This window comes from Onychomys torridus, chromosome X, assembly GCF_903995425.1.
Source record: "Onychomys torridus chromosome X, mOncTor1.1, whole genome shotgun sequence".
Classification (NCBI taxonomy): Eukaryota; Metazoa; Chordata; class Mammalia; order Rodentia; family Cricetidae; genus Onychomys; species Onychomys torridus.
This window is the reverse complement of record NC_050466.1, coordinates 84,010,945-84,025,880: the sequence shown is the minus strand read 5'-3', so window position 1 is coordinate 84,025,880 and position 14,936 is coordinate 84,010,945.

Below are 14,936 nucleotides of genomic sequence, written 5' to 3'. Positions count from 1 at the left end.
AGGGAAGAAAAGGGAGGGAAATGATGTAATTATCTCAAAAAATATTTTTTTAAAGAATAGTCTCCTGCAGGGAGAAAGGGGAGTTGTTGCTTAGAAAACAGGGATTAGGGGTTGGGGATTTAGCTGAGTGGTAGAGCGCTTGCCTAGCAAGTCCAAGGCCCTGGGCTTCAATCCTCAGCTCCAACAACAACAACAACAACAAAACGGATTAAGGAAGTAAAACTTCTCTAAGTAGAGCTACATAGCCTTTGGCTATGACCTGGACCAGACCTGCTTGTGTTACTGAGGCTTCCTCACGAGGCACAAAATTAGGCCTAGACCATAACTTACTTAAAAACTGGTATTTGGGCACATGAGCAGTGCCCAAATTTGGGTGGTGGGAAAAAAGCAAGAGCACAGACAATTTGATTGGGAAGGGCTCAATAATGCTCAGGGACAGCATCCAAGGATTCTTTCGATCTGTGGGTAAAGTCCAAGTTCAGAGAAGAGAGCCCAGGGCTAGCAGGACATGTAAGGCCCCAACCCTGCACTGCCTCTTGTCCTTACGGCAGGCTTTCCTTTCAGCTGGCATGGCTCCTGGCCCTCTTCCCAGGTAAGACAGTCGGCCTGATACCTGCTTGGCAGGGACTGTCACAGGCCTGAGACTCTGGGTCTGGGCCCTACTGGTTGATGTGAAACACCTGGGGTGTCTGGGGCTGGAGCCAGCCTTCCCATGTAGGAGAATGCTTTTCAGCATGCGCTTTGTTAACAGCCAGTTTGGGTACAGAGCACCAAGGCCTGTCGCATTGTGTGTTCACAGCCTCCACATTCAGGTAGATGGATGCTGCTTTGCAGGTCCAGAAAGGAACAACTGATAGTCCATAAACCCTCAAGATAATCACAGGTGTCCCTGAAGTATTACCACAACCACAGCCCAGATCCATACTCTCCTGGTTATATCTGTCCCAGAGGGAGGGGAGCTCAGATAAGCTGTAGGATATGTGGGAAGGATTCCGGACCCAAAAGCTATGCAGTAAAGTCATCCAGCTCTTCTCCTGCTTGCATTCAGCTTAAGTTGCTCATTTGAACATGGGGAAAGATCTCCCCAAAACTCTGTGATCTAATGTATGTAAAACTGACCGAGGGGAGGGGCTGGAGAGATGGCTCAGCAATTAAGAGCACTGGCTGCTTCTTCCAGAGGACCCGAGTTCAATTCCCATCATTTACATGGCAGCTCACAACTGTCTGTAACTCCATTTCCAGGGGACCCGACACCCTCACACAGCCACACGTGAAGGCAAAACACCAATGCACATATAAAAATAAATCATTGTTTTAGTAAAAAACATTTGACAGAAGGCTGTGTGTGGATCCTCCAAGCAATGCTAGATGAAAGAATCTTGCGATGCTGTTCTGGGTGCTCACATCCAAGAAAGGTTGAGTCAGAGGACGATGTGGTTATAGCAACACCAGAGGTGTTGTGGTTATAGCAACACCAGAGGTGTGCAGGCTACCGGGAAGTTCTAAGGAGCCTGAAAAAGGAGTTTGAAAGTGTGTCGTCACTGGGGCCTGGCGCTGGCCCAGTAACCCCAGCATTTGCTGGGAGCCCCTTTAGCTCCATCCCCAAGGACTGCATCCTATCACAGGCTTCAATATGCTGTTCTGTCCCATTCACACCCCGGACTGCATCTGATTCTATGCCTTCTCTGCTCACAAAATTCTAGTGCAACTTGTGCAGCTGGCCAAACATGAATGAAGCCTTCAATGTTAATGGTCTTATTTCTCATGTTTTCTGTAACAGGATGTAATTGTAATGTAGACTCAAAATATTTTTTTAAAACTCCATGCGAAGTCCCAAGGCCATCCCTAGATAAGGAGTGCTTGGAAGGACAGTGGGCCTAGTTAGTACCCGATGAAACGGTTCTGTTCCCAGCCCTCCTTCGCTTTGGGTTTATCTGGAAATGCGCAGTCGGGAGAGTGGGGGGAGGAAAAAGGTGGAACACTGCGCTCTTGTGAGGACACCGAAAGGAGAAGCAGACTGCAAGAGGGCTGTGGTAGCCTGCCTGCCTCGCAGAACCTGGGGAGACAGAGACAGACAGACAGACAGATTGAGTCTGTGAGGTGCCTCATAGCAGTAGAGGATTTTTATGTAACATTTCTAACTTTTTTTGTTTATAAAACAAAAACAAGACTGAGGGGTGATTTTATAGAAAAGGGGATTAGGGGGCCCTAAAGGATTAGTGAGCATCAGATTCAGTTCAGTCCTGGATTAAGACATTGTTCAGTTAGGAGTTCCCTTCCCTAAATTTGGTGATGAGTAGTCAGAAGTGGGCGTTTGAGTCAGAGGCCGGTGTCTGAATGCATACATTTGGAGGATGTTGTGCACATGAGTTCATGCAACATTTGGACAGTGGTCTAGATAAATGGGGTCAGCACACAGACTATAGAGGTCTCGATGGATGTAAAAATCAGCACACTTATTAAGGAGGTACCAATAGATATGAACCATAAAGTCCGAGGTATGTTCTGAAATCATTTGGCCCATGATTCTGATGCCTGCTGTCTGGTTTTTGAAGCAAGGTTGGCTAACATTTTTTTTAAAACTTTATTTTATATGCATTGGTGTGAAGGTGTCAAATCCCCTGGAACTAGAATTACAGACAGTTGTGAGCTGCCCTGTGGGTGCTGGGAATTGAACCCGGGGTCCTCTGAAAGAGCAGCCAGTGCTCTTAACCGCTCGGCCATCTCTCCAGCCCCGGTTGGCTAACATTTTTGCTGCATGTCTGGCAGTCCTCCTACAAGAAGAGGCAAAGTTCTCCCTTTTCTCCTGTCAGAAGAGTTAGGCACTGCCAATGAGTCTACCTAATCCTGGATTCTTACTGGGCTTTGAGAGATCTCACCAAGATTTTCTTGTATATCCTGAGATGAACATGATAGTATGTTAAGGATGCAGCTAAGCCTCCTGTTCCTGTGCTAATGCCTGCTGGTATCCCCAAAGCCACAAGTAGAGGGATAAGAAGGGGGATTATCTGTTTGCATATGTGACCAATTAAGGGGACTGGAAAGCTTCATTTATTGAGAGCCACATCTACGTTTGGGCATAAGTGTGTTGGGGTACAAGTACCAATCCAGTTGGTAGGAAGAGAGGGGTAGGCTTGGACAGACAGGTAGTAAAGTGGAGGGGAATGGAACAGTCAGTAATTTCTTTTGGTAGGTTTAATTTCACATACTGAAAGAGAAGCATGAGAGCAGGGTTGAGATTTGAAATATGTTTGGAGGGACAGGAAATGTTTACATCTAGATAATAGGATGAAATAGGTGTGTCCTAGTTAAGGTTTTTATTGCTACGACAAAACACCAAGTTGGAGAGAAAGGGGTTTCTTTGGCTTACACTTCCATTCTGCTGTTCATTATTGAAGGAAGTCAAGACAGGAACTCCAACAGGGCAGGAACCTGGAGGCAGGAGCTGATGCAGAGGCCATGGAGAGGTGCTGCTTGCTGACTTGATTTACATGGCTTGCTCACCCTGCTTTCTTTCTTTCTTTCTTTCTTTCTTTCTTTCTTTCTTTCTTTCTTTTTTTTGTATGTGGAGCTGAGGATCGAACCCAGGGTCTTGCGATTGCTAGGCAAGCATTCTACCACTGAGCTAAATCCCCAACCCCATCACCCTGCTTTCTTATAGAACCCAGGACCAGCAGCCCAGGGATGGCACCACCCACAATGGGCTGGGCCCTCCCCCATTGATCACTAATTGAGAAAATGCCTTACAGTTGGATCTCATGGAGGCATTTCCTCAACTGAGGCTCCTTCCTCTTTGATGACTCTAGCTCATGTCAAATTGACACACAAAACCGGTCAATGTAGGATTTAGAGATGGGCCGGGTCCTTTTCCAGGTTTTTGTGGATTCTCCATTTACTGGTGACCATAAGAAAGGGTCAATGATTGAACCTGAGTGTCCCAGTTATGAGAACCTGGTAAGATCTAGACCAGTCAGTAATGAGATGCATACAGGGCCTGAAGAAAGAACTGGTGGAAGGTTTTCCCCTTCCTTTTGCAGTGGCCAAGATTTAGCAGCTGACCCAGTAGGGGGGTTGATCAGAGGTGGGTCTGAAAGTAATGATGAAATTGCACAGTGAGCGAAGAGAGGAAAGGAAAAACAGGCATCAGGCGTTGGACAAAGGGGTGTTTGGGGTTATTAAACGAGTGATGGATGGGATTGAAAATATCTTCTAGAAGTTTAGAGAGACTAAGAACTTCTTTCATTGGGGCTGAATAGGCAAAGTGGAGTAGAGAGGGGGAAATCAGGCAATAGATGGTACATGTTATCAATCAGAATAAACTAGAATTAAAAAACAAATGTAAGGAAAGAGAGAGAAACAGATACATGCATGCGCCCATGTGCGTGCACACACACACACACACACACACACACACACACACAGAGAGAGAGAGAGAGAGAGAGAGAGAGAGAGAGAGAGAATGAGATTTGCTTGGCCTTTGAGTCTTAAATAGCACAAGAACAAAACATAATTTGTGTGATTTGGGGCAAGTATCTTGTCCTCTCTGATCCTCATTTACCCATCTATAAAAGGAGCTGAGCAAATAAAGGCTTTAGGAAAAAACGAAATTTCTAGCTACTCGCCCCATTTCCAAGCTTTCGTTGCTGTTGTGCTGAGGTCATAAGATCCTTTCTGGCCAGTGTACATCCAATGTAACATACCTTCAGGGAAACCACGTGTCAAACACACTCCTGGGAGGAGCTGTCCGGCTGACTGGATGGCCTGATGGGAGACTGATAAAGCAGAACGGAAGGCAACAGGGAATGGCTGACATAATCTCTCAGTCCGGGGCCTGGCCGATACCTTCTCTGTCTCTGCCACAGCACCACACACAAAAATACAGTGCTCTCGTGTGTTAAATTCCCAAAAACAAATGTAAAAAGAAACAGTCATAAAGAGTAAAGAAACAGTCACTTGAAAAGGCATTTTAAGCCGGGCGGTGGTGGCGCACGCCTTTAATCCCAGCACTCGGGAGGCAGAGAGAGGCAGGCGGATCTCTGTGAGTTCGAGGCCAGCCTGGTCTCCAAAGCGAGTTCAGAAAAGGCCAAAAAAAAAAAAAGAAAAAAAAGAAAAGGTATTTTAGCACATTTTTTTCTTTTTTTTCTTTTTTGTTTTCGAGACAGGGTTTCTCTGTGTAGCTTTGCTACACGGCGTGCGCCACCACCGCCCGGCTGCACATTTTTATAATTTGGAAATCAAATAACTCCTTTTGATTTTATTATTTTGAATTTAATATTAATGTGTACTGATTGTACATATTAATGAGGTCCAGTATGCTATTTCCACATATGCATACAACGTGCTCTGATCAAGACCAACCTCCTTTTATCCATCCCAAAGCAGTTACTATTCCCAACCTCAACTAAGCAATATTCTTTATTCAGATCTATGTATTCTAGCTTTTATCATTCTCTTTTCTTTCCAGCTTCACTGAAGCACAATTGTCAAGTCAGATGTACCACAGTGTTAGCAATATATATGTGTGTGTGTGTGTGTGTGTGTGTGTATGTGTATGCGTGTATACGTGTGTGTGTGTGTATATAGGTATATATGTGTGTATATATATATGCACAAGCACACACATATTGTTAAATGTTCAATTATAATGCTAATTTATATATCCATCTGCTCATGTAATTGTCATTTTGTGTGTGGTAAGAAAAGTTAGTATCTAAGATCTATTCTTTTAACAAATTTGAAATATACAATCCAGTGTTAATTGGTACTAAGCTATGCATTAGCTCCCTAGAATTTTATTTATCCTAATTAACTGAAGATTCATACTCTTTGACAACCTAGGCCCTGGCAAACATCATTCTACTCTCTGCTTCTATGGATCTGACTTTTTGAAGAGTTCATATATAAGTGAGAGCATGTGGTATTTACCTTTCTATGTCTGGCTCACTTCACTTAGCATAATGTTCTCTCGAATCCTCCATGTTGTTGCAAACAGCAAGATTTCCTTACTTCTTTGTTCTTCATTTGTTTATTATTGGTATGCACAAGTACATGTTTGGGTACACTTGCGCCATGGTAATGCTACACAGATCAGAGGTAGCTTGCAGGACTTGGTTCTCTCCTTCCACTATGTGGATTCCAAGGATAGAACTCGGCTAAGCCACCTCACTGGCCTAGGATGGCCTTACTTTTTAAACTGATTAGTATCCCACTGGGTGTGTGTACCATATTTTCTTTACCCATTCTTTTTTTTTTTTTTTTTTTTTTGAGACAGGGTTTCTCTGTGTAGCTTTGCGCCTTTCCTGGATCTCGCTCTGTAGACTAGGCAGGCCTCGAACTCACAGAGATCCACTTGGCTCTGCCTCCCGAGTGCTGGGATTAAAGGTGTGTGCCACCACTGCCCAGCTACCCATTCTTATGTTGATGAAAACACGGTTGATTTATGCTATTATGAATAATACTGCAATGAATATTGGCATACAAATGTCTATCACTTAAACATACTTAATTCATTTTCTTTGGATGTGTGTACAGAAAGTAGTTTACTGGTAGTTCTTTTAATTTTTTTCAAGAATCTCTTTCTTTTTTTTATTATTATATTTGTGTTTTAATTTTACACATCAGCCATGGGTTCCCCTGTCCTCCCTCTTTTAATTTTTTGAAAAGTCTCCATACCATTTTCCACTTACAAATTTTAATATCAATGAGACAGTAAAATAATGCGACATAAGGAGAAAAGGGGGAAGAATGGAATGGGAGGTTTAAGTAAGAAAATCAACAGGAGCGTGGGGCAGAGGAAAAGGCAGAGGGAAGGATAATCAACACTAAGGATGTTTGATAAAGCAATATGGAAACCTACTACTTTGTAATATAATGCATTCATATAAAAAAGTCTACTTAGAGTTACCCTACATAGGGGATAATGCTCTTCCCAGCAGCCATCTGTTGCCAAATAAAAATCAATACCAGGTCTCTTCTCTTTTGTTGTCCATGGTTGTTCCAGAAACCCCAAAATTAACACAGGCTATTGTCACTACTCTTGTTTGGCCACCAGAACCTGATGGTAAGACCCTATTGTTGTTGATATTACAAACTTTGGTCGCAAGACACGGAGAAATCAAGTTGGTACTGACCAGGAAGCTTCCTCCCCGAAGGCTAGCTTTCATAGTCCTAGAAGGTGCAATACAGGCTGCTGGGGGAGAAAAGCCATCAGTAGTCTTATCCAGGTCTGAATCCTGTGATCTACAATAACAGCTAGCATAGCAAAATCCACTCATGGCTGCAATAGTGGCATGAATGTTAGTGGAGTAATCAGCTGCATTCTACTTTCTGCTTTGATTTGAGGTCTGCTCCTTAGGAAGAAACATGTCCACTTTGGTAAATCTGATCAAGAACTCATGACTGGGGAGCTTCTAAGCCCTAGGTATGAATCTACTACTATTATTTTGCTAAACAGATATACTGTCAAGCAGATCTCTAAATTTGTGTCTCTTTGTCCATTGCTTAGTACAGCTTTCACTCCTCATAAAAGAAATTTCTTTGAACAGTGGGCAGTGGTTAACACAGAAATTCACATCTGGTTAAAGTTCAGAGAATAAGTGTCCATGGTATGCTCCACCATAAACAAGACATCTCTTTTTGTTGTTGTTTTTGGATTTTTTTTGTTTGTTTCTTTGTTTTTGTTTTTCGAGACAGGGTTTCTCTGTGTAGCTTTGTGCCTTTCCTGGAACTCACTTTGGAGACCAGGCTGGCCTCGAACTCACAGAGATCCGCCTGCCTCTGCCTCCGGAGTGCTGGGATCAAAGGCATACACCACCACTGCCCGGCACAAGACATCTCTATCACCCTTCTCCTCCCAAAGATCATGAAAAATGCAAGACAGGGAACAGAAAGATTGTAAGAGCCAGAGATCATGGAAGAAAAGTGTCTTCTGGACATGACAGGACTGCTGCACCCATAAACTTGCTGCTACTGTGGTTGCCTGCACAAATCCAACCCATTCCACATTCCAGAACGGAGTGGAAAGAAGCTCACCAGCTCCTACCCCTAGCTGAGAAGCTGTTGACCACTGACTGCTGCTGAGAGAGAGAGTTTGTCTTCTGTTAGGAGATGGTGGCCTGGTAGGTTGAATATGCTCCAGTTGATAGTCTCACACACATGAGCAGCACAAATTTGACTTGGTGGATAATTTAAAAGAAATGAGAATAGAGTGGGATGTAGTGGTGCACACCTTTCATCTCAGCACTTGGGAGGCAGAGGCAGGCGGATCTCTGAGTTCAAGGCCAGCCTGGTCTACAGAGAAAGTTTCAGGACAGAGTTACATACTGAGACTCTGTCTCTTAAAAAAAATAAAGAAAATAAAGAAAGAAGCCAGGAAATGTGGTACACACCTCTAATCTCAGCACTTGGGATGCAGAGGCAGTTGGATTTCTGTGAGTTCGAGGCCAGCCTGGTCTGCATAGTGAGTTCCAGGACAGCTAGAGCTGTTACATAAAGAAACTCTGTCTTGAAAAATTTCAAAGAAAGAAAGGAAGGAAGGAAGGAAGGAAGGAAGGAAGGAAGGAAGGAAAGAAGGAAGGAAGGAAGGGAGGGAGGAAGGGAGGAAGAAAGGAAGGGAGGAAAAGAAACAGAGAGAAAGGAAGAAGAAATGAGGACTTGAAGATTGGGAGATAAGCAGGGGTGAATATGATCAAAATACATTATTTGTGTGTATGAAATTCTCAAATAATCAAAATATTATATATATTTTGAAAGTCCATTATCAGTAATGATCAGAGAGATGTAAACTAAAATCACAACCACATTTGTTCAAATGACTACAATAATTAGTGGAGAATAAGAGAACATTTGTCCAGCATAGCTAGGAATGTAAACCAGAATATTCATATGAATTTCAATTTGAGCCAGCCCACAAAAAGCTTAGATTTAGATGTAAATTTGCACTCCACTCATAGATCATCTGGAGGGGTGTGTATCTTTACAATGTTCTTCCTCTCCTTCTCTCTGTTTATTTGGATCTTCTCAGATATAGTTCATCAATATTTTTGCCATGTATGTACACATGACTTATTAGTTTGTACCTCATCATTCCCTTTGCTTTGAATTGATTGTAAATGATATTGTGTTTCTATTTTCCCTTTCTACATATGAGTTAGACAAGTGGTTGATTTTGTGCATAAAATGTTGTTTCTTGCATGTTAGGTTTTAGGGAGGAGTGGGGTCCGAGAAAGGAATGCCGGGTTGAAAGAGCCTTTAGGTTAGGAGTCGTCAGAGAGGCAGACAGAGCTGTGAGTGCGAAGGGAGAGTCCCACCCTGGTCAGGGAGCGCAGAATGAGCTCTTTCAAGGCAGCTCATGAGAAAGTCGGTAGGTTGAGCCCAAAGAAATGGGCCCAAGGTTGGCTCATCTCAACAAGTTACATTCAGAAAGCATTATCATTTTATATTTCTGACTGAAATGGGTATTGAGAAGTCCCAAGGCCTGTGGAATCTGTGAGGTCCTCATTTATCTGTCAGTTATGAAGTCCAGTAGTTCAGAAATTGTGGTACCTAAACTTTGTTGCAAAAGAGAATTCAGAAATTATCTGAAGGGAGTCTTCTGCCTTGAGATACAGCAACATCAGGGGCGGAGGTTGGAGGAGTATGAAAGGAAGTGCTTATGTCTGGTTGTTTTTTGAATAGGTGTTTGAGGTCCTCCAGGAGATCACAGGAATGGGTGGAATTGCCCAAAGGGGATGACTCTCCAAGACCTGTCCTCTGGGATGATCAAGAGTGTGGTCCTTGTAATGTAGGAGCAGGCTTTAACCTATACAAATAAATCTAAGAGCTGAGACCCAGCAGCTTACCAGCAGTGGGGATGATGAGAAGGACCAGGAGGTGTCTGGACCATAGAAGCTAGAAGAGTTTGAGGGTTAGGGTTTTTAAGTTTCCTGAGTACACTGGGAGATATAACTGAAAGGAATGCTTTGATAGGAGTTTATTAGCAATGTGTCTTGATTTTTATTTATTTTTATTTTTCATGTGTGTGGGTGTTTTGCCTTTATGTCTGTGCACTATATGCTTGCCTGGTGCCTGCAGAGGCCAGAAAAGTGCTTTCCATCCCCTGGAACCAGAGTTACGAAGGGTGGTGAGCCACCACATGGGTGCTGAAAATTGAACCCAGGTTTTCTGGAAAAGCAGCCTTTTAACCACTGAGCCACCTCTCCAGCTCCAGCAATATGTCTTAATAAATGTTGGGTGTGGAAGAGAACTGGGATATAATTGCCTAGGGTTTTAGAGGACAAGGGAAAATTGTCTGATACAAAAAGCTTTCCATTCATCAATTCAAAAACTTAGGCTTGAGATATTGAACAGGTTCTCATGAGAGCGATAAGGGAAAGATTAATCCAGTTACCTTGTGTTCGTGTCATTAATTTGGCAAGATGGTTTTCATTTTCTCTACTTGATCTTATGGTTTGTGCCTATAAGAAATGCATAACTTCTAAATGATACAAAGGGGTTTGAAGACCCCTAGTAATTTTAAATAGGAAAACAAACCCATTGTTAGATTATAGGGAGGTGGGAAGTCCAAATCTGGATATTATTTCTTTGGTTAAAATGTAATTCTCATATCTTCCCTTCATATGTACATGGAAAACCTCTACCCATTCCAAAAAGTATCTGCTAAGATTAATAAATAGTTTGTCTTCTTGATGGGCAAAGTCAATATGCAAGTCTTGGCCAGGGATTGAAAAAGGTTAGCCCTTGAGTGATGGCCAATAATCATGAAGCGTTGTTAAGATACCAAGCTTTTCCTTCTTAGGTAAAGTTATTTTCTCCCTTTGCAAACCAACCTTAGTTAAGATGGCACCCTCCTGAGATAGTTTTTCTTTTTCTTCAGATGAGTAAAGAGGGTGGTTAAACGGTAAAGCAATTAGGAGATGGATGGGGAAAGTGTAGAATTTAGGTTTATTACCAGCCTTGGGAGTTCTTAAGCCAATAAACTAGTCCTGTTTTGAGTTTCCATTACAATGGAGATTAGCTGCCTGCTGAGTTAGGAAGACAGTCTGTAAATTTCAGGATTAGGGCAGAATTAATGACAGGTGGCCCCTTGGATTTCAGAAAGTTTATATCTCTCCAAATGGGAGCCTAAGAATGGATAATGTGGAAACCATATTTGAAGCCTTTATGGAATATTATTCTAAGGTGTGTTACTTCTGTTTATGTTGCATTTGTTTAACTCTGTGAAGCTGTGTTACTGTGCCTGTGTAAAACACCTGATGGTCTAATAAAGAGCTGAATGGCCAATGGTGAGGCGGGAAAAAGGATAGGTGGGGCTGGCAGGCAGAGAGAATAAATAGGAGGAGAACTCTGGGACGAAAAGGAGTCAGGGAAGGAGGAGGACTTCAGTCACTCAGCTACACAGCAAGCCACAGAGTAGGAAACAAAGTTATACAGGAATAGAGAAAGGTAAAAGCCCATAGGCAAAAGATAAACAGGATAATTTAAGTTAAGGAAAGCTGGCTAGAGATAAGCCAAGCTAAGGCCAGGCATTTATAAGTAAGAAAAAGCCTCCATGTGTGATTTATTTGGGAGCTGGGTGGCGGGCCCCTCAAAAGAGCCCAAACAACAACAGGAGTCAGTAAATATTTACTGATGATCCCTTGGCTAGGGTTAATCTGGTTCCTGTAATTAGTACAGCCTGCTGTGAGGTATTCAAAGGTGGGAGGGGCCCCAGCTGGGAAATTAGTCTGAGGCGATTATAGCATATCCTGCTCAGAAGGATTCCTGTATTTTGACTAAACTCTCATCTCAACTATATGTGGTCTAGATCAGAAAAGAGGGAATCCGAGAGCTTAGGAAAGAAGAAATAATTCAATCTTTCAGAGAAACCCTGAGAAGGGGTGTTTTCTGGTTTGGGAGATACTGGAAGAAGGAAGGGACCTGGATGAAGGATAAATCAGGAATCTGCAGGAGAACAGCATGTATATAGCCTGAGGCAGGAAGGAGAAACCACAGAGATCCGATCTCTGGGTCTGTCAAAAGAGGCTTGAAAGCTCTCTGTGAGTTCAAGGCCAGCCTGGTCTCCAAAGCGAGTTCCAGGAAAGGTGCAAAGCTACACAGAGAAACCCTGTCTCGGGAAAAAAATTTTTTTTTCTTGCATCATCTGGGCTTTTGTCTCTAGAATGTGTAGGCAAGAAGGCCATCCTAGGATTGTCTTAAGTGTTTGGAAAAATGTGTAATCACTTGTGTATCAGGGTCATGGCATGATCTCAGAAGTCTTAATGTACAGACCTTTTGAGCATATATATAAAGAAGAAATAGTTAAGACAGACCAGACAAAGTGAAGGCAGAGGCAGAAATTGGATCTTTTTTAAGGAGAGAGAAAGCCCTCTGTTAGGAACAGTGAGATGAAGCGATTCGTGAGGTCCCCTGAGGCCATTGGTTTTATGTTCTGATGAGGGTGCCAAAATTGGGAATACAGGGGTGCAAAAAGTTAGATAAGCCCAGGAAAAAAGTTTTGTTTTGGAGAGGCGCTATTGCTGTAATGATTTGTCTCTGTTTCTTGGTTTTGTTTTCTTTTTGTTGTTGTTGTTGTTGTTGTTGTTGTTGTTGTTGTTGTTGTTTTTGAATGAGACCTCAGTGGGTGGTTGTTATGAGGAATGCCAAAGAAATAACTCCAGTTTTAAAGAATTGTCCCTTTAAACGTGAAACTCCTTATCCTTTTGGGGCAAAGAAATTAGGTAAGGTGACAGTACAGGAAACAGGGACGCTGGAGGGCTGCTAAGAAGGTCGTCAAAATGCTGGACGAGAGTGTCAGGAGCAGGAAAACTGTAAGTGGTCTTGAGGCAATGCTGGTCAAAAGATGTGGGGACTGTTCTAGAACTTCGGAGGACGGGCCATTCCATTCAGCTGTTGGGCCATCCTGGTAAAGGCTTTGTCCGGGTAAGGGCAAAAATGTCTTGTGAGGAAGGGTCAGATGGGATGGTTTTTAAAAAGCGTCCTTAAGGTCAATCACAGTAAAGGGAGAAGTTTGCACAGGGAAGAGAAGGGCGGCTTGGGACCACAGATACAGTTGGTAAAAGTGTTTCATTAGTGCTCCTGAGGTCCGAAAGGAAGCAGTATCAGCTATCAGGTGGTTTGTCTCTTTGGTTTTTAGCTAGGATAGGCATATTATGGGAGGCAGGATCTGGCTGGAATTGAGGAGTGTGTTAATGATTGGTTGGAGGCCCTGTAACATGCTGGCAGGGAGAGGACCTGTTGGGAAAGAATGCTGGATCTGTGGGGGTAACTTTAATAGAAGAGGGGTACCTGGCTATCAAAGGGTATTTAGTATCATAGACTTGGATGGTTAAAGCGGCTGGAAGTGAGAAGCCAGCTGAGGGCAATGCCAGGGCAGTGAGGAGGCAAGTTCCTGTCTGCATTGTGAATAGGTAAACAGGCGGTGGTGTGGAGTGCAGAGAGAATGCCTGTCTCCTCTGCAGTCAGCTAGGAGGAGATAATCAAGAAGGAGTGAGTGGAGGTTCGTGTTTCTGAAACAATAGGAAAGTGACTGGTTTTTAACAAGTTTGTATGTAAAGCCATCACCCCCAATAATAGAGGTGGAAGATTGGAATGTTGGTCCTGAGTATTCGTTTAGGCAAAAGCTTTATGCCTAAAAGGAAAGCAATCCGTCTGCCCGCCCGCTCGCAATTGTGATCTTTACCATGGATTCAGCATTAGTGATGGCGATGGAAGCTTCTGAATGTGGATAGTGCCCATCTTCAGTGCTAAATCCTAAGGGCTCAGGCATTGAAACCCCCAACTCAAAGTTAAGAATAACTGGCTTCCACCCAGGAACTTGAGGACAGCCAGATGTCCAATGTCCCTTAACCTTACATATTGTACAGGGTTCCAGTGGAGCTTATGGATTTGAGCAAGCTCTGGTCAAGTGTTGCTCTTGGCCATACTTGAAGCAAGATCCTAGTGGAATCCTGTTAGGAGAGATATGTTTTCTTCAGCTGTCCTGAAAAGTGGTTGCAATTAACTGGTATTTAACCTGATCTCTTTTTCATTTTTGTTGTCTCTACTATTAAAAACCTTAAAGAGTGACTTAATGAAGTCTTTCTGAAGGGGCTAGAGGTTCCTATAGTTTTTGGAGGGTTTTTTTTTTTTCTTAATTTCTGGGGAGGATTAGGAGATCAAGTGAGTATGTAAGTTTGAGTGTTACTTGTTATGTAGCCTAGTGAATCAAACAGGTCCAGAAAAAGGAAGTGAGGAAGACCGGCATCCCCTTGTTCCTCGGCTTTGTTCTTGAAGTATGGAGAGGTCACTGACAATAGACCAAGACTGATGGCAGGTGTCCCTGGACTTGATGGATCTGACCACGGAAACAGATCCAAGAGTAGGATTTGGGGATCAGGCAGAGAACCCAGGAGACATGTGAAAGGAAGACAAAGACAATGTCAGAGAGGACTAAAGACCAGCGTGGGGGGACGACAAAGGTGTGCTGTTAGGTATGGAAGGAGAAGCAAGGCTGGAGAAAATCCACAGACTTCTGTTTCCATGATGTCTCTCTCCTGAGTTTTGGGTACCAAATTGTTGGGTTTCGGGGAGGAACGGGGTACAAGAGAAAAGCACAGAGTTAGAACCCCCTTCAGAAATAGGGTTGATTAGAGAGCTGACCAGAGCAGGGTAAGGGAAAACCTTTAACACACTCAGAGAGCAAAAGTACTCCTGTTAAGGTCCCTTGTGAGAAAATAGGACAGAAGGCATTGTACCCTAGAAAATGGGTCCAAGGTTAGCTCCCCTCACCAAATCAGACTTAGAGATATTATGTTTCTTGTATTTCTGGATGAAACGGGTTGAAAAAGTTCCAAGGGCATACTGGAGATGGGGCCATCTGGAAGAACAATGGACCTACCTATTATGTGAGGAGATAGTTACGTTTGCAGCCCTCATCTGTTTGGGGCTTGCTATCTGGA